The sequence below is a fragment of the Aulonocara stuartgranti genome (genome assembly GCF_965226115.1).
Source record: "Aulonocara stuartgranti genome assembly, chromosome: 19".
In the NCBI taxonomy this organism is placed as follows: domain Eukaryota; kingdom Metazoa; phylum Chordata; class Actinopteri; order Cichliformes; family Cichlidae; genus Aulonocara; species Aulonocara stuartgranti.
This window is the reverse complement of record NC_138955.1, coordinates 17419672-17437273: the sequence shown is the minus strand read 5'-3', so window position 1 is coordinate 17437273 and position 17602 is coordinate 17419672. Positions and strand designations below refer to the sequence as shown.

Here is a 17602-nt window from a genome sequence, read left to right as displayed (position 1 = left end):
CAGATGGGGCCAAAATCGCCTTTATGGTTCAACTGTTACGTGGGCAGGCATTAAACTGGGCGCAAGCTGTGTTAAGAACAGCCCCAGACATTTCTTACGAGGACTTCCTCACCAAATTTAAAAGTGTTTTTGAAAGAGGCACTGGAGCGGAGGGGGCTGCCCACAGACTGTTAAATTTGAAGCAGGGGAGGCGGAGCATGGCGGATTTTTCGGTCGAATTCTGGACCTTGGCCGAAGAAACTGGCTGGGGGCAGTCGGCATTGATAAGTACTCTCTTGAATAATATTTGTGATGAGTTAAAGAGAGAACTGATGATGAGAGATGTTCCTAAGACCCTGTCTGATGTGATTACACTATGTGTGAAGATGGATGAGCACCTACGGGCGCGTCGGGGAACCGGAAACTACATTTCCCAGAGGCCCCCGGGGCGCATGGAGACGGCAGGTGGGGGCGCGCCTAGCGGCAGTCACTCATCGGACAGCATGGAAGAAAGTGAACAGCCCATGCAACTGGGCCGCTCCAGACTGTCGCCCAAGGAGCGGTATCGTCGCTGGAGAGCCGGTGAGTGCTTTTATTGTGGCCGCAAGGGCCATATTGCCATGGATTGCCAGGCGCGGCCAAAAGACAGCGCCCGCCAGTAGTGAGGAGTGTACGGGTGGGCGAGGTCACCTGCTCACAGTCTCCTCCTCGTCTCATGATTGCGGCTAAGCTAACGATTCGTCTCAAGACTCATTCTCTCGACGCTCTGATCGATTCCGGGGCAGAACAGAATTTTATTGATGCCTCGCTGGCGCTAAAATTAGGTTTTAGCACGGAGCCTCTGTCTCATTCACTCAAAGTCACAGCCCTTAGTGGCCAGCGTCTTCCAGACATTACTCATATCACGGAACCGATTTCCCTGACTCTTTCTGGTAATCATGTTGAAACCATACAGTTGTACGTCTTTAAAGCCCCGCTCACACCACTAGTCTTGGGCTATCCCTGGCTATGTCAACATAACCCTGTGATTGATTGGAGGAAGGAAAGTATTTCGGGGTGGGGGGAGGAGTGTCACATGTCCTGTTTAAAAGCCGCCACCCCCGCCATGAGCCTACCACCCAATAAAACTATTTCAGAACCGCCTGATCTGTCCTCCATACCGTCTGTTTATCACGACCTGGCGCAAGTGTTTTGTAAAGATAAGGCACGCTCCCTTCCCCCTCACCGGCCGTACGATTGTGGGATTGACCCCCTCCCAGGCGCGCCGCTCCCGAACAGTAGGTTGTATAGCCTGTCTCGACCGGAGCGGGAAAGCATGGAAAACTACATCAATGAGTCACTTGCCGCTGGTCTCATTCGCCCCTCGTCATCGCCTGTTGCCGCTGGATTCTTTTTTGTCACCAAGAAAGATAAAAGTTTACGCCCTGTATTGACTATCGCGGCCTCAACGCCATCACAGTTAAAAACAAGTATCCCCTCCCTCTGCTGAATTCCGCGTTCGAGCTTCTCCAGGGTGCCACCGTCTTCACAAGTTGGACCTGCGCAACGCCTACCATCTGGTCAGGATTAGGGAGGGAGACGAGTGGAAGACGGCTTTCAATACTCACCTGGGCCATTTCGAATATCTTGTGATGCCTTTCGGTCTCACCAATGCTCCAGCTGTGTTTCAGGCTCTCGTGAATGACGTGCTTCGAGATTTCATCGACCATTTCGTTTTCATTTACTTGGATGACATCCTCATCTTCTCCCGATCTGTCGCCGACCACCAACGCCATGTCAGGCAAGTCCTTCAGCGTCTCCTTGAAAATCGTCTCTTTGTTAAAGGGGAGAAGTGTGAGTTTCATGTCTCCACTGTTTCCTTCCTGGGCCACGTCATCGATCGGGGTGACCTCAAGACTGATCCCGCAAAAGTTCAAGCTGTTGTTGCCTGGCCGACCCCTTCTAACCGGAGACAGCTTCAAAGCTTTCTGGGGTTCGCGAACTTTTATCGGCGCTTTGTTCGCGACTACAGTAAACTTGCCCTGCCCCTGACCCGTCTTACTTCTCCCAAGGTTCCCTTCTGCTGGGATGAGCTGGCTCAACGAGCATTTGCCCATCTGAAGGACCGCTTTGTCTCAGCGCCCATTCTCGTCCAACCCGATCTCGACTGGCAGTTCATTGTGGAGGTGGACGCCTCGGATGCTGGAGTGGGGGCGGTGCTTTCCCAGCAGCAAGGAGGTAAGCTGCATCCCTGTGCCTACTTTTCACGCCGTCTCACCTCCGCAGAGAGCAACTATGATGTGGGAGATCGAGAGCTACTAGCCATCAAGCTAGCCCCGGAGGAGTGGCGCCATTGGCTAGAGGGCGCTGCCCAGCCATTTGTGGTCTGGACCGATCGCAAGAACCTGGAGTACATTCGATCGGCAAAACGCCACAACGCCAGGCAAGCCAGGTGGGCCCTGTTTTTTACTAGATTCCAGTTCACGATCACTTACAGACCCGGTTCCCGTAATGTCAAGCCAGACGCCCTCTCACGCCAATTCGCCGCCTCCGAAGACAATAAATGACATGACAATAAAGTTTACTTTGACTTCAGCAGCAAGCAGGCGCACCGAGGGCTCTCGCGCTCACTTTTCGCGTATAGAATTTCGAAAAAAACATCGGTGCAAATGATAAGACTGTATCATGATGTCTGGTGTTTTCGTGTTTGTTGGTTTGTTTTTATTTTCTTTTATTTTGCGAGTTGGTTATTAGATGCTGCTCCAGCCAGCCAGAGAATCGCCCCCCACCCCGCCCTCTCCTCCCTGTGCCGCAAGCAGCAGGCGCACCTCGCAAACGGAGGGCGCCCTTACTCCCAGCAAATGGGCGATAGAAAACCGATCAGTGCCTGTACCATTCCCAATATGCGCTGGCATGATGTCGGGGCAGCATGAGTACGAGCAATTTTTTTTTCTGCCGATGCCCGTGATGCCGCCCCCCACCATGATGCCGCCCTGGGCAACCGCCCATGTCGCCCATATCAAAAATCACTACTGGTTGTAGCAAACAAAACTAAGAGGATTTTTGTCCCCATTCTAAAATTCATTTTTTGGGGAATTTTACTTTTTGCTGACACGTGAAATATTTATACCATTAGAATGTGTCCAACAGGATATATTAACCATACAAAGGACATATTTTTATATCAACTAATTGTGGTTATATAATGGCTATCAATCTAGAACTGTCGGCACAGCATTTTCCTATTAAACTGTTCCTGTACATCTGATAAAATTTTGGCAAGACAACTGTTTCTTTTTGTTCGGGCTTTATGATAGGCCAAATTACTGGCCTTTCAGTTTATATGAGAATGCCAGCAATTTCAAGCTCATGGCAAGAAAAAACATAATATGTATTTTTTTTTAAATTACAAAAATACTTCTTACCTTTAGAGATGTAAATGCTGATGAAACGCCGCAGGATTCACATGTTACCACGGCTACCACAGCTACAGCATCATGGATGAAGGTACAGGTCCAAAATTTTCTGCTGGGTTTTTCTCACTATAGAGGTAAAAAAAAAAAAGACATCATTACTGGACTTGAAAAATAGTGAATATAAATAGAATTGAGGGTTTCCATGCCATATTTTGCCTTTAAGATCTTTAGTGGCTTTTTTAAGTGTTTTGGCCTACAGTGTAGCTGTGGTGTACAGAGTTCCACACCAATGATTGGCTTCCAAAACAGTCTAATTTTATATAAATTGCTTGGCTGGCCTTTAACTGAGAACTAAAGAGCTGCAATTGTGCACCACTGAACCAGGAGGAAGTGTGCTAAGGTGAGTGCCCGTGTCGCATAGACTGATCCTACCTCACAGGAAATGTGCTCTCATGCGCTGCTGTGACTGGATATCAATGACTTGAACAACCCAGACCATTGATCCAGAGATATCTCTCTCTCTCTCTCTCTCTCTCTCTCCCTTCCTTCCTTGCTTGCTTTATCCCCTCCCAGTTTCTCTTTAAATTCCTCTCCTCTGTCTTTTATCCTGCTTTTCCATATGGATTTTTTTCCTTTTTTGCCCCTTGCTTCACTCCTTTCCTCTATCCTCCCCCTCCCTCTGTGGCTCTTGCTTTTCAGCTTTCCTCCTTCAAAGGACAGAGGACACAGCTGAAACAAAGGCTGCCTGTATACCAGCTGAGCCAGCAGGATGGAGGGAAGGAGGGAAGGATGGAAGGATGAAGGGATGAAAGTGAGGCAAGCAGGAAAGAATGAGGGCAAAGAGTAAGGTGGAAGAAGGTGGAAGGGAGGGGTGTAGGACAGGGCTAAGAAAACGAAGGCACAAGTGTGTGTGTGTGTGTGTGTGTGTGTGTGTGTGTGTGTGTGTGTGTGTGTGTGTGTGTGTGTGTTGGGGGAGGGGTGCAGGCTGTGCCAAGAGACAGAGTGATGAAGCAGGGATGGAGGTTTAAAAAAAAAAGGGGGGCAAAAGGTATGTGGAAGAGAAAAGATGAAGGATAGGCGAAGACAGAGACTGATGGAGAGAGATTGCTCTCACATCAAAAGTGTGTATCAGTCTGTATCAGCAATATCTCTCTCACACACACACACAAACACACTCACACACAAATCTGCCACAAGCGCAAACACATGTACTTCATTTTATCTACCCTTCTCAAATCAACCCATTGGATTGCTATCACAGGTTTCAACACAATTTATTTTTTTATCATTGTTGTCTCATTGACATAAATGTTTACTGTACAGATACACCGAAGACAAATATATATTTTTTATTCACAGTTCTTAAGATGACCTTGGAAAGGAAAAGGAAACTTCTGTAGAGAGATAAAGTCTCTTTGTCAGCAAATCTGCCACTGGCAGCAAAAGTGATTGACTTGTGTTAACATGCACAATCGCACAATCCAATGCATGCAAGGCAATGAGCCCTATCTAGTGGGCTCATGGGGAAGGAAAAAAAACGCATGTTTTAGTAAGCACACAGTATCATCTATCTCTGATCCTTTTTTTATACTGTATGTTTTGTTGCTGAATAAAACAAATTACTGAATGATTGATTCAGTGTGTTACTCATCGTCTGTTTCCTCCCCGAAATATTCATTTATTAATCAACTTCTGAATTCTGCTACCCTGAAAATGACCCTGAGGGAGGCACAACTACGAATACAGAGTGGAAAGTGTTCCAATTAATTTGCTTGTGCAGCAGAATCTCATCCAAGGCTCGTATGTAACTTCATACTAAACTTATTAGCGCAGCTACTTACAGACACAAACAGACAAATAAAAGTCATCTATGGAGTCAGGACTTTCTCACCTTACTTTAACCCTTTCCTTACTGACCATCCCAGTCCCCAGCCAATTTAACAGAGAATAATTTAACCCCACTCATGATTATAAACCTGTCATTACGATTTGATTTACAGTTTCAAATGGGTGCAGTTTAAAATTAAAAGTGTAAATAGTGATCGGTATCAAATTCTGCAAAAAAAAACAAAAACCCAAACAAACAAAAAAAAGGTTCCTTCAAAAGGATAGTTTGATATGCAGTTACGACTAACTTCAAAATTCTCTCACTCACCTTTAAAAATTCCAGTGAACAGCATTATACAAACTGTGAATCAATACATTTACTTTAGATTCCAAGCTTGACAAGACAACCAGTCCAGCTCATTGAGCCAGCATCCTGGTGAGACTACATTAACTCCACCTTAGTCTGGAGTTTGCATGGGTGCATTTATCTTTAATGAGGCCTGGATACCCAGGGTGAAGTGCCATAGCAACTTTGTTCAACATGGGTTCCCCATGATGTTAAAAGCTTTGAATGATCCCAAGGTGAAAAGAAGAATTCCAATTTGTCAAGAGAAAAAGGGATCCTAAAAATATTTGCTTTTAATTATTCAATATCTTATGTAACTCCAAACCAGGAAATGCCATAACTAGGCTGAACAGCCACAGGATGTCTTCGGAGTTACAGTTTGTTTATTCTGTATTTTAGAGTTCACAGTATGGGCAGCATAGTGAGATACCACAGACATCAAAGATTTCTTGTAGTCAAAGCCAGGAGGTGTGTACCAGCAAATCACTGCAATATGATGTCATGATGTCATTCACAGTGGAAAAAATGTTAGAAAACGTCTTTATGGTTTCATAGTTGACAACCGTACAGCTTTAAGTATTCATTTGCATATTAGTTTACTTGATTCAGACGTACATCTTTTAGTTACCAGCATGACTCTCATAATTGGATCTTGTTCGTTAAACAATATTATTTCCTGTTATGTTCTGAAATGGGACCGATGATGTTATTTTTCCAACTCCCTTTCTCCTAGAGTAGCTTTGCATGATTCACGGTTCAAAATTCTTCTTTTGTCCGTTACATCAGTCCTTGGTGCAGCCCCTCAGTTCATCCACTATCTTAAAGAAGTTTTAGTTCCTTTCCTAGCCTGCCTTCAAGCAGCTGATTGTTGCAAATAAAAGGTTTGAACAGCTGGATTTCTTTGCTCACTGACATCATACAAACCTACAAGTAGAAAAAATAAAGACTGAGCATTTAGAGCACTCTGTAGCCTGAGCTGTCGGCTCAAAGGAATTAAATGTAAATACCCTGATCTTATTATTGGTAACTGTTTGAATCACTGTATCGTCATCATTGAATCAGTATATAGAATAAATAAAGACGGGCATAATGTTTGTTCAAATAATGTGTTTCGTCATTTAAACACTAACTCCAGCTACACCTGCAACTCCACACTCCACTTACCCATTATGGATGATGTGTGGTAGATGTTTTGGGTCGGATAGACTTCTGTATGCACAGACAGGTTGTGGTCAAATCTTTAAAGTTTGCTTCCAGTGAGTATAACTGTGGAAGCAAAAGTGCCAAGCATAATAAAGCCCTGTTTATGCAAGTTTACTTGTGTGCGTGAGTCTGTGTGTGTGTGTGTGTGTAACGCTTGACTGAGTCCATGGATAGAACCCATTGCCAGCCAAGCCAGCAAGTCACTCTTCTGAATTATTGAAACAGGTCAGTAGGCAAGAGGACAACAGCGTCTGTACGTCTGTGTTTGTGATCGTCTGTCTGTGCACAGCAGTGCACTGCAAATTCAGAGCTTATGCTTTGTGCTGTCTTCTATAGAGGGAATTAATGGCTGTGCCTTCTATTCACTAAGATTATAAATAGAAAACAAGTCAACATTTTAACAAATGCAAAATGCTGCAAACAGAGGATTAGGTATGTTGAAAATAGTTATACGCCTTGAATACAGAGCTCTATCGGAAAACACTTACCTGGAAAGTAAAAACACCTGGGATGACCTAAAAAGTGCTGATATTTCTCAGTCACATTAAATTCACGAGAAGAAGCTTCAGAGCAGCTGTGCTCTTTTCTGTTCTTGCTGTTGTCCTGTGCTGTTTTTCTGTCCAACCAAACAGCAGCCAAAATAAATAGTGCAGCAGTATAAATACCAAGGGTAACCAATGTTCCTAGATGAGATAAATATAAAGAAGCCAGACAGCACTTCTGATCTGTGCTGCTGTGATACTTAACGCACCAATGGAACAGATGCACAAACAAGTTGTTGGACTTTGTTTTTGGCTTTTTTTGTCCTGGAAAAAAGGAAAGGAAAAACATTACTTTTCTTTTAATAAAATGTGCTCTCATTGGTTTGGGTTTTAGTTAAAACATAGTAAAGGATTGGATTTAAGTAAAAGAAAAAACAAACAAACAAACAATGATCAACACATCGCATGAACCTGATATTTTAACAGAAAGGAATCTGGTGTGCCTGCTGCTGTTTACTTTGGCAAGAAAATACTAAATGTAAATAGATCTAGATAGATAGACAGTAATACACAAATAAAACCATCGAAGTGCAGCTGCTTTGTTCAGAGTTCAGGGATATCAGTACTTCTTACTATTCTTGCCCTGGAAGCTCTTGTTTTATTATTACAATACAGATGCTTTTTGTTTGTTGTTTCTTTGCGTGTATTTATATGCTTTCCTTTCTTCTTTTATTCTCCAATTTACATCTGTATTCTTTGTTGCTGCACACCCCCATGCCCCCTAGGAGACTATAAAGACCATCCTGACTCAGCTTATCTTACAAATGCACCATGTTATCTTTGCACAAGTGCATACTGTGAACTGGAAAATGAGTAAGTCTAATTAGCGCAGTGTTATCTTCGAGTCCAACCCACTCAGTAGTAATAGAGCGCAGTATTGATGCTCCCACACATTTATACGCATTAACTCATCCAGTCACTGTAAAAGCTGGTAGTGTACTACAGAGAGCAGTTGTATAACTGAGGTGTGGTCAGTCACTTGCGGTTACACAACTCAGCAATGATGAGTGTATTTTAGCAAGCAAGCGTATGTGCAGCATGTCTCACTACTGTGATGCTACTTTCACCAGCTGTGAAACTGTGCAAATAAACCACACGCCTGTAGAACAAGCACTCAGCCACAGTTGGGAATTGTTTGTCTTCATTGCTGCTTTTGTGTGTTTCATGTCTGTCTCCAAGTTCAAATGAAGCCAGTGAGCAATTAAGATTTGTATATTCTCAGAGAATATCTCTGGGTTTTAAAAACAGGTAGCTGTTTTGGACTTGACCTGTACAGATGATAATATCTCTAATATCTGCCCAGACTGCAATGGCTTCTTTATATCAACACATTCAACCACTATGGTCACCCCCGAACAATCATAGTAATCATGTTTTGCATGAACTTTGAGATTTAACAACATTTTTCATATTTTCTCAACATTAATGTTGTTGATAAAATCCGGCGTCCTAATTATGATGTCAGAAGACAAATATCACTATCATCCATCCATTTATCCAACTCAGGGTTGTGATTGGGCTGTAAGCTATCCCAGCTGTACTACTACCATTAGGAAAATAAACAATATTAAATTGAGTAATATGGACAATGTGACTGTTGACAAAGATCTGTGAATGTATGGCTGTTGTTACAAATGTCAACCATTTCATTGTGTTTTTGCTTTTTGCGACAATGAGCATATGTGCGCCCAGCTATTGTAATTTGTTATGTGTTGTGTATTCGTTATGTGAAGCCTGTGAAGCCAGCAGGTCCTGCATCTGTGTTTTTATATGTGCAGTAACTGAGTGCAGCAGTAAATGTCTATATAATTTCTGTAGCTCTGGGCCTCTTAAAATGGGGTGTGGCTTCACTTAAGTTTCTGGTTTTCTTTTTCACTGCTAAATTTGAAATCTGATGAATATTCAGAACACCACTCGAAAACAAAACCACAGCTCAGTGTAAAATCGTGGACCCAACATGAGAGGATCTTGTGCATGTGTGGGGAGGTGTGTTTTGTGAGGGGGTTGGGGGTGGGGTGTGGTGCTTTCAGCTGACCAATCTTTCATCCTTGCACCTGTCATTCTTTACCACCTCATCCCTTCATCTCAGTGACTGCTATCCACTCCGCCCTCTGTAACTCTGCCTCTCTCTGTCGATCTGTATATCCATCCATCTCTGCCCACCCAAGTCCCTTGTCCTACCCATCATCCCTTAGTACAGCAGCGTGTACTGAGGGATGATGGTCTACCCTTCGCTGTTCTGTCATGGTGGAAAATGTGTTTTCAGCTAAGTAAGATCAAGACTGTGTTTGGATTTCACTGTTTGTGTCAACATTTAAAACTAATTCTGGTCAATGCATGTTATGCCACCTTTCCCTAATGGTATGAGAGTTATGCCATTTCACTAGCTGTTACAGTTGCAAATGCATCCATCAGTTATTTCTAGCAAAACACAATGTATAAGGTACTGAAAAAAATAATGTGGAAAAAGAGGAAAGAAAAAATCATAAAAGACACATTTTGATACATAACAGAAATTGCGCACACTATCCCCCCCTCCATTATTTTTAAACCACAGACAGGCACCAGTCTGTCTTGGGCCCTACAAAGAAATGTCAAGAACCTTTTAGTTTGCACACATAACTGTCGACACAGTTCTCAGCAGGGTCAAAACTGGAGCCTTTTTTTGTTGTGAGGGGTAATTTGTAACCAGTGCACCGCCACACCACCATGGGCGATTTCAAATTTGCCAAGACCATGAACAAAAGTAATAACAGAGCAGAGGTGGGCCACCAGCATTGCAATCAACAAGGCAGAAAGCTCTTTAAAAGACACACAGGGCTGTAACAGTGTGTTGACAACTACTGCAGTGAACCCATGGCTGGGAGTGACCTGGGTGGAACCTCTTGGCTCTGATATAGAAGTGAGAAATCAACTGGAAGCCTTGAAGAGAGAGGGTGTGATCTGGCCAGACAGTGCTGTGAATAAGGATCCAAACACTGCTCAGGCTGGGTGCCACCTGCCACTTTAAGATGGCTGGAAGTGACATCACTGATGAGCTTAAACTTGAGCATGTTACTGTAACTGGAAATTAACCATTGCTGTTGAGTAGGGATAAAAACCTCATCTAGGTACTGTAAAGCAGTGCATTAACTATGTGTGTAGATGATAATGAATGTCATCAGAAGTTTGCTCCAATAACTATTAGAGAAACCATCTATGTATTACCAAAGCACATCATTATGTTTTGGTGAAGAAGAATTACAGAATAGTTAGTAATGATATCTAATAAGTGAAGAGTGAACAGCCCATGATATATGGACCATACCTGCTTATAGTTTGTTTAACACAACATGCACACATATCTCATATTCCACCAGTGGCTCCATAAAAATACAAACTTACAGGCTGATAATGAAAGAACAGAAGCAGGACAAAGAAAGTGGGCACTCTTTTTACACCTTCAGCATCACTCCTACACAGATGCACATTCAGCACCAATACACACACACACACGTGCAAAAAAGTAGCTCTGAATGCAAGCAGGGTTTCCTAGAAAATCCCATTGCTAGTGACTTATCTCCACTTAAGCTCTTTTCACACTAACACCTGCAGCAAAAAAGACACGCTGCAAAAGGCCACCTTCCTGGTTATAGTGCTTTTCAGCGTCCTCGGAGCACAGCAAAGTGCTGCTACATCTTTTTGTTAAGAAAACTGGAATTTGAAGTGTGTAAGTCTGGACTCCATTTTGGTGTTTTTACTTTGCATACCTTTTTTTTTTTTGCACTGAACAGAACATGTTGGTCAAAGGTTTTGTCGTTAAGGTGTCATTATGAAAAGTTAAGACTGCATGGTTAATGCAGGTTGCTTTTCAAAGAGTCCGTTTTGAGCAAATAATGGATATTGAAGCCTTTTCAGTATGCTTTAGCATCCCACCTGCTTATCTTCATATCATGTCATTATATGTTAGCCGTTACCCTGAATTAGAAAGAGATCACACGCCAGATCACTATCCAAGTTTGATGATTACAGGTGATGAAAGGAAGGCATATTTAGACCTTGGAGTTGTGGAGCTAACTTGTATGTTCTTCAGTATTTTACTGCAAACTATGTACAAGGTTCAAGGTTCTTTATTTGTCACATGCATAGTTATACAAGTATAACACACAGTGAAATGTAGCCTGACACGCTCCTTGACATGTGCAAAAAAATTGGGGGGGGGGTGTGTGTAGAGGAAGAACATTATATATATATATATATATATGTAGATCAAAGTAGCACGGAGGGAGGTTAGCCAACTAACGGAGTTGCAGAAAGGTGCGACAAATAAGGTGCCTAAGAAATACAGCAAGCTGTCCATACAAAGACTCACAGCCTTGGCCAGCCGCCTGAGGAGGTACACCAGAGAGATAGAAGGCAGGAGAATAAACCAGCTGTTCTCCACAGAACCAGCAAAGGTGTACTCTCAGTGGCAAGGGAACAATAAGAGAACAGCACCACCAAGGCTGGAGACGGAGCAATACTGGAAGAGCATATGGGAGAAGGACGCAACCCATAACGGCAATGCTCAGTGGCTAGTGGATCTGAGGGCAGACCACAGCGACCTCCCTGAACAGGGTCCAGTAACCATCACAGTGGCAGATATCCAAGAAAGGGTCTCCAGTATGAAGAGTTGGACAGCACCAGGGCCCGACATGGTTCACGCCTACTGGCTAAAGAAGCTGACTGCACTCCACGAGCGTCTGGCAGCACAAATGAACCAACTGCTAGTTAACGAGAGACACCCGGAATGGCTAACCGAAGGTCGGACGGTCCTGATACCCAAGGACCCCAAGAAGGGACCGGTCCCGTCCAACTACCGACCAATAACCTGCCTCAGTACTACATGGAAGCTCCTGTCAGGCATCATATCGGCTAAGATGAACAGGCACATGGGTCAATACATGAGCGGGACACAGAAAGGGATTGGCAAGAATACCAGAGGCGCAAAACACCAGCTACTGGTAGACAGAACAGTCAGCCGAGACTGCAAGACCAGACTGACCAACCTGTGCACTGCCTGGATTGATTACAAGAAGGCCTATGACTCAATGCCCCACAGCTGGATACTGGAATGCCTAGAATTGTACAAGATCAATGGGACCCTAAGAGCCTTCATCAGGAACTCAATGGGGATGTGGCGTACAACACTAGAGGCCAACTCCAAGTCCATAGCACAAGTCACCATCAAGTGCGGGATCTACCAAGGAGATGCTCTGTCCCCACTGCTGTTCTGCATAGGCCTGAACCCCCTCAGTGAGATCATTAACAAGACTGGCTACGGATACTGGCTACGGATACCGACTACGGAACGAAGCAGTTGTCAGCCACCTCCTGTACATGGATGACATCAAGCTGTATGCCAAGAGTGAACGAGACATCGATTCACTGATCCACACCACCAGGCTATACAGCAATGACATTGGAATGTCATTCGGACTGGAGAAGTGTAGTCGGATGGTAACAAAGAGAGGGAAGGTAGTCAGAACTGAGGGGATTGAACTACCAGAAGGCAACATTGCAGACATAGAGGACAGTTACAAGTACCTGGGGATCCCGCAGGCAAATGGGAACCATGAAGAGGCCGCTAGAAAAGCTGCAACCACCAAGTACCTGCAGAGGGTCAGGCAAGTCCTGAGGAGTCAGCTGAATGGTAAGAACAAGCTCCGGGCCATCAACACGTACGCCCTGCCCGTGATCAGGTACCCTGCTGGGATAATAGGCTGGCCAAAGGAGGAGATAGAAGCCACTGACATAAAGACAAGAAAGCTCCTTACCATGCATGGAGGGTTTCACCCCAAGTCCAGCACCCTGAGGCTGTACGCTAAGCGGAAGGAAGGGGGCCGGGGACTGGTGAGTGTCAGCACCACAGTCCAGGATGAGACAACGAACATCCAAGAATACATTGGGAAGATGGCCCCAACTGACCGAGTGCTCAGTGAATACCTCAGGCAGCAGAAACCCAAGAAAGAGGAGGGAGACGAGGAACCATCATGGAAGGACAGGCCCCTGCATGGTATGTACCACCGGCAGATAGAGGAGGTGGCTGATATCCAGAAATCCTACCAGTGGCTGGACAAAGCTGGACTGAAAGACAGCACAGAGGCACTAATCATGGCAGCACAAGAACAAGCTCTGAGCACAAGATCCATAGAGGCTGGGGTCTATCACACCAGGCAAGACCCCAGGTGCAGGCTGTGTAAAGATGCCCCAGAGACAATCCAGCACATAACAGCAGGGTGCAAGATGCTAGCAGGCAAGGCATACATGGAACGCCATAACCAAGTGGCCAGCATAGTGTACAGGAACATCTGTGCCGAGTATAATCTGGAAGACCCGAGGTCAAAATGGGAGATGCCCCCAAGGGTGGTGGAGAATGACCGAGCTAAGATCCTGTGGGACTTCCAGATACAGACGGACAAAATGGTGGTGGCTAACCAACCGGACATAGTGGTGGTAGACAAACAGAAGAAGACGGCCGTAGTGATCGATGTAGCGGTTCCGAATGACAGCAATATCAGGAAGAAGGAACACGAGAAGCTGGAGAAATACCAAGGGCTCAGAGAAGAGCTCGAGAGGATGTGGAGGGTGAAGGTAACGGTGGTCCCCGTGGTAATCGGAGCACTCGGTGCGGTGACTCCCAAGCTAGGCGAGTGGCTCCAGCAGATCCCGAGAATAACATCGGAGATCTCTGTCCAGAAGAGCGCAGTCCTGGGAACAGCTAAGATACTGCGCAGGACCCTCAAGCTCCCAGGCCTCTGGTAGAGGACCCGAGCTTGAAGGATAAACCACCCGCAGGGGCGTGCTGGGTGTTTTATATATAGTATATGCATTGGGTGAATGTGCAGTAGTAGCAGCAAGCAGGTGAATTCTGTACATTAATATGAATAGACATCTGACTATTTTACAGGATGGACAATATAAACATATTTAAAATTAAAGGAATTGAAATGTACATTGTGCCTTGGTTTAGTGTCTGGAAGAGTCCTGTCTCAGTCAATTATAGATGATGTGAGCGGGCGGGTGTGTGTGTTTAGGGCACGGATGGCTTGGGGATAGAAGCTCCTCTTGAGTCTCTCTGTCCTTGCCCGGAAGATGCGGAACCTTCTACCAGATTGCAGAAGTTGGAACAGTTTGTTGCCAGGATGGGACGGGTCCTTCAGTATCTGCGCTGCTCTAGTCCGGCATCTCCTGGTGTAGGTGTCCTGAAGCGGGGGGAGAGCAATCCTGCAGCAGCGTTCTGCTGTACGGATCACTCTCTGGAGAGCTTTTTGGTCCTTCACACAGCTGTTCCCAAACCACGATGTCATGTTCTGTGTGAGGATGCTCTCCACAGCGCCTGTATAGAAAATCCTGAGGATCTTTGGAGAGACCCTGAACTTCCTCAGTTGTCGTAGGTGATACAGGCGCTGCCTAGCCTTTTTGGTCTGGACCTGAATGTGGGCAGCCCATGTCAGGTCTGAGGAGATGTGGACACCAAGATACTTGAAGGACTGCACCCTCTCCATTGGAGCTCCATTGATGATAATGGGCTTGTAGTCTCTGTGCTGACCCTTTCTGAAGTCCACCACCAGCTCCTTGGTCTTGCTGACGTTCAGCTGGAGGTGGTTGTCCTGGCACCACGATGCCAGATTCTTCACTTCATCCATGTAGGCCGTCTCATCGTTGTTGGAGATGGCACCCAACACCACTGTGTCGTCAGCAAACTTCACAATGGTGTTGGAGCCATGGGTGGCCACACAGTCTGAAGTGTAGAGGGAGTAGAGCAGTGGCGAGAGGACACATCCCTGAGGTGCTCCTGTGTTGATGGTGATGCTGTTGGAGAAGCACCTGCCCACCCTCACCACCTGAGTTCTGCCAGTGAGGAAGTCCAACATCCATGCACACAGACGGCTGTTAAGTCCTAGATCCCTCAGCTTTGTGAACAGTCTGCAGGGCACTATTGTGTTAAACGCTGAACTGTAATCAACAAACAGCATTCGCACATAGTTACCCTGTTTCTTGTCCACATGGCTGAGAGTGGTGTGTAGGACGTGGGCGATGGCATCCTCTGTGGATCTGTTGGATCTGTAGGCGAACTGCAGCGGATCTGTGGTGTCTGGGATGGAGGAGGAGATGATGTTCTTCAGCAGCCTCTCAAACACCTTCATTACTACCGAGGTCAGTGCAACTGGCCGGTAATCGTTCAGGGATGAGGGTTTGCTGTTCTTGGGCACAGGGATGATGGTGGATCTTTTGAAGCATGTGGGGACCACAGACTTCGCCAGGGACTCGTTGAAGATGTAAGTGAACACACCTGCTAGCTGGTCAGCACAGCAGCGCAGCAGACGGCCGGTGATGCCGTCTGGCCCCGCTGCTTTCCTTGTGTTCACTCTCCTCAGTGCCGCTCGGACGTCATGCTCCGCGATGCTGGTCACCGGTCTCTCGCTGATGACGTCACTGTCCTCGGTAGTCAGGCGGTAGATAGCATTAGCCGCCTGGCTAACCTCGAAACGGGCGTAGAACTGATTCAGCTCGTTGGTGAATGCAGAGTCAGCGTTGATCAGCGCAGTGTCCCTGGCTTTGTAGTCCGTAATGGTGCGTAGTCCGTGCCACATACTCTGTGTGTCGCCCTGGTGGAAGTGGGACTCCACACGTTCCCAGTACCGGCGTTTGGCATCTCTCACCGCGCGCCGCACGCCGTATGAGGCCGCTTTGTAGGCGCTCATATCGCCAGTGGCGAGACCCGCGTTGTAGGAGGCGGTCCTAGCGTTTACTGCAGTGCGGATCGATCTGTCCATCCACGGTTTCTGGTTTGGGAATGTGGTGACTCTCGCAGTGGGGATAATCTCCTCCGCTAGCATATTGACGAAGCATACTGCTACTTCCGTAAACTCGTTGATGTCGACTGCGCATGCTCTGAACATGTCCCAGTCGACGTCGTTGAGTGCGTCCTGTAGCGTAGCTTCTGATTGGGCAGTCCACCGTTTTACCTCCCTCGTGGTCACGTCTTCCCTCCGTATGCTTTGTTTATACTGGGGAATGAGGAAGATGGCGTTGTGGTCAGACTTCCCAAAAGTCTGTGAGACAGCTTTGTAGCCCTGCTTGTATGGCGTGTAGCAGTGATCCAAAATCCGATCCCTCTCGTTGGACACGAGACATGCTGGTAAAAGTTTGGCATGACTTGTCTGAGGTTCGCTTTGTTAAAGTCTCCTGCTACAATGAGGGCTGCGCCCGGGTCCTTGTTTTGAAGCGAGCTCAGCACATCATATAATTCGGACAAAGCCATACCTGTGTCCGCTTGGGGTGGGATGTAGACCGCCGTGGCGATGACCGAGGTGAACTCACGGGCAGATAGAAAGGGCGGCACTTAATGCTCAGGAACTCCAGATGTGGCGAGCAGCCGCTGGAGAGAGTAGAAATGCTCCTGGCATCACACCACTTTCTGTTTACCATGAAACACACTCCTCCACCTTTGGCTTTGTTCGACTCTGCCGTTCTGTCCGCGCGGAGCACAAAGAATGAATCCGACGGAGTTACGGCCTGGTCCGGCACGATGGGGGTCAGCCATGTCTCCGTGAAGCACAGAATGTTGCAGTCCCTCATGTACAAACAAAGGAAACAAGTAACATTGACTCATTTCTCATTGACAGCAGCTGTTGTTTACAAGAAGACTACTTCCTGAGTTAAGAGCTTCAAGAATTATGTTTATACAGCTTAGCGAACAGTTCAGTCTTAAATATTTGGTGGCAGGATTCTATTAACACAACCCGCAAATATTGGAGAGTAACTGATAAATCACTAGCAGACATCTCTATCAATGTCTCACGATCCAAAACTCCATGAAATTATTGCATGTGGTACATCACTAGTGGATGCACAGAGATGCACTGTACTGCACTCAAAGAGGCTACACAGCACACAATAATCTGTGGGAGGTGTAAGGTTGATCAATAAGAGTGACTCAACAATTTCTAGGCCAAATGCTGAGACGTCAGCTTTTAGAAACTCATTATCTGAGACGTATTCAGCGTGTTGGAACAATAAACTCTCACCGATGAGAATGAAAAGAAATTCCAAATCCCTGATATTCTTCTCCAATAAGCTACCTCAGTTTAAACAATTGGACACTGGGCTCAATATCTGGATGGATTATTTGCACAAATGTTGATTTCATAGAGGCTGTGGTTTTCCATGCTTTTGCAGAAAGAAGAGATTAGTCAGTTAAATCTCTTGGATTAAAGGTCCTGATTAAAAAGCCTTGCTAATTATTTAAACTATTTATATCAAAATAATAAGTAACTCTAGTCTCT

General features: G+C 45.7%; 1 protein-coding gene and 1 long non-coding RNA gene across 2 annotated transcripts in view; one reads left to right on the top strand and one right to left on the bottom strand.

Moving 5' to 3' along the window:
* The window catches only part of LOC309695832, a 350850-nt gene that overhangs the window by 88714 nt on the left and 244534 nt on the right, over positions 1-17602 (top strand). The window lies entirely within an intron of this gene.
* The window catches only part of LOC309695821 (leucine-rich repeat and fibronectin type-III domain-containing protein 5-like), a gene marked incomplete at its 3' end in the record, with an annotated part of 120866 nt that overhangs the window by 38146 nt on the left and 65118 nt on the right, over positions 1-17602 (bottom strand). Inside the window, exon 2 of the mRNA XM_082516733.1 lies at positions 3384-3500. The remainder of the gene's footprint in view (positions 1-3383; positions 3501-17602) is intronic.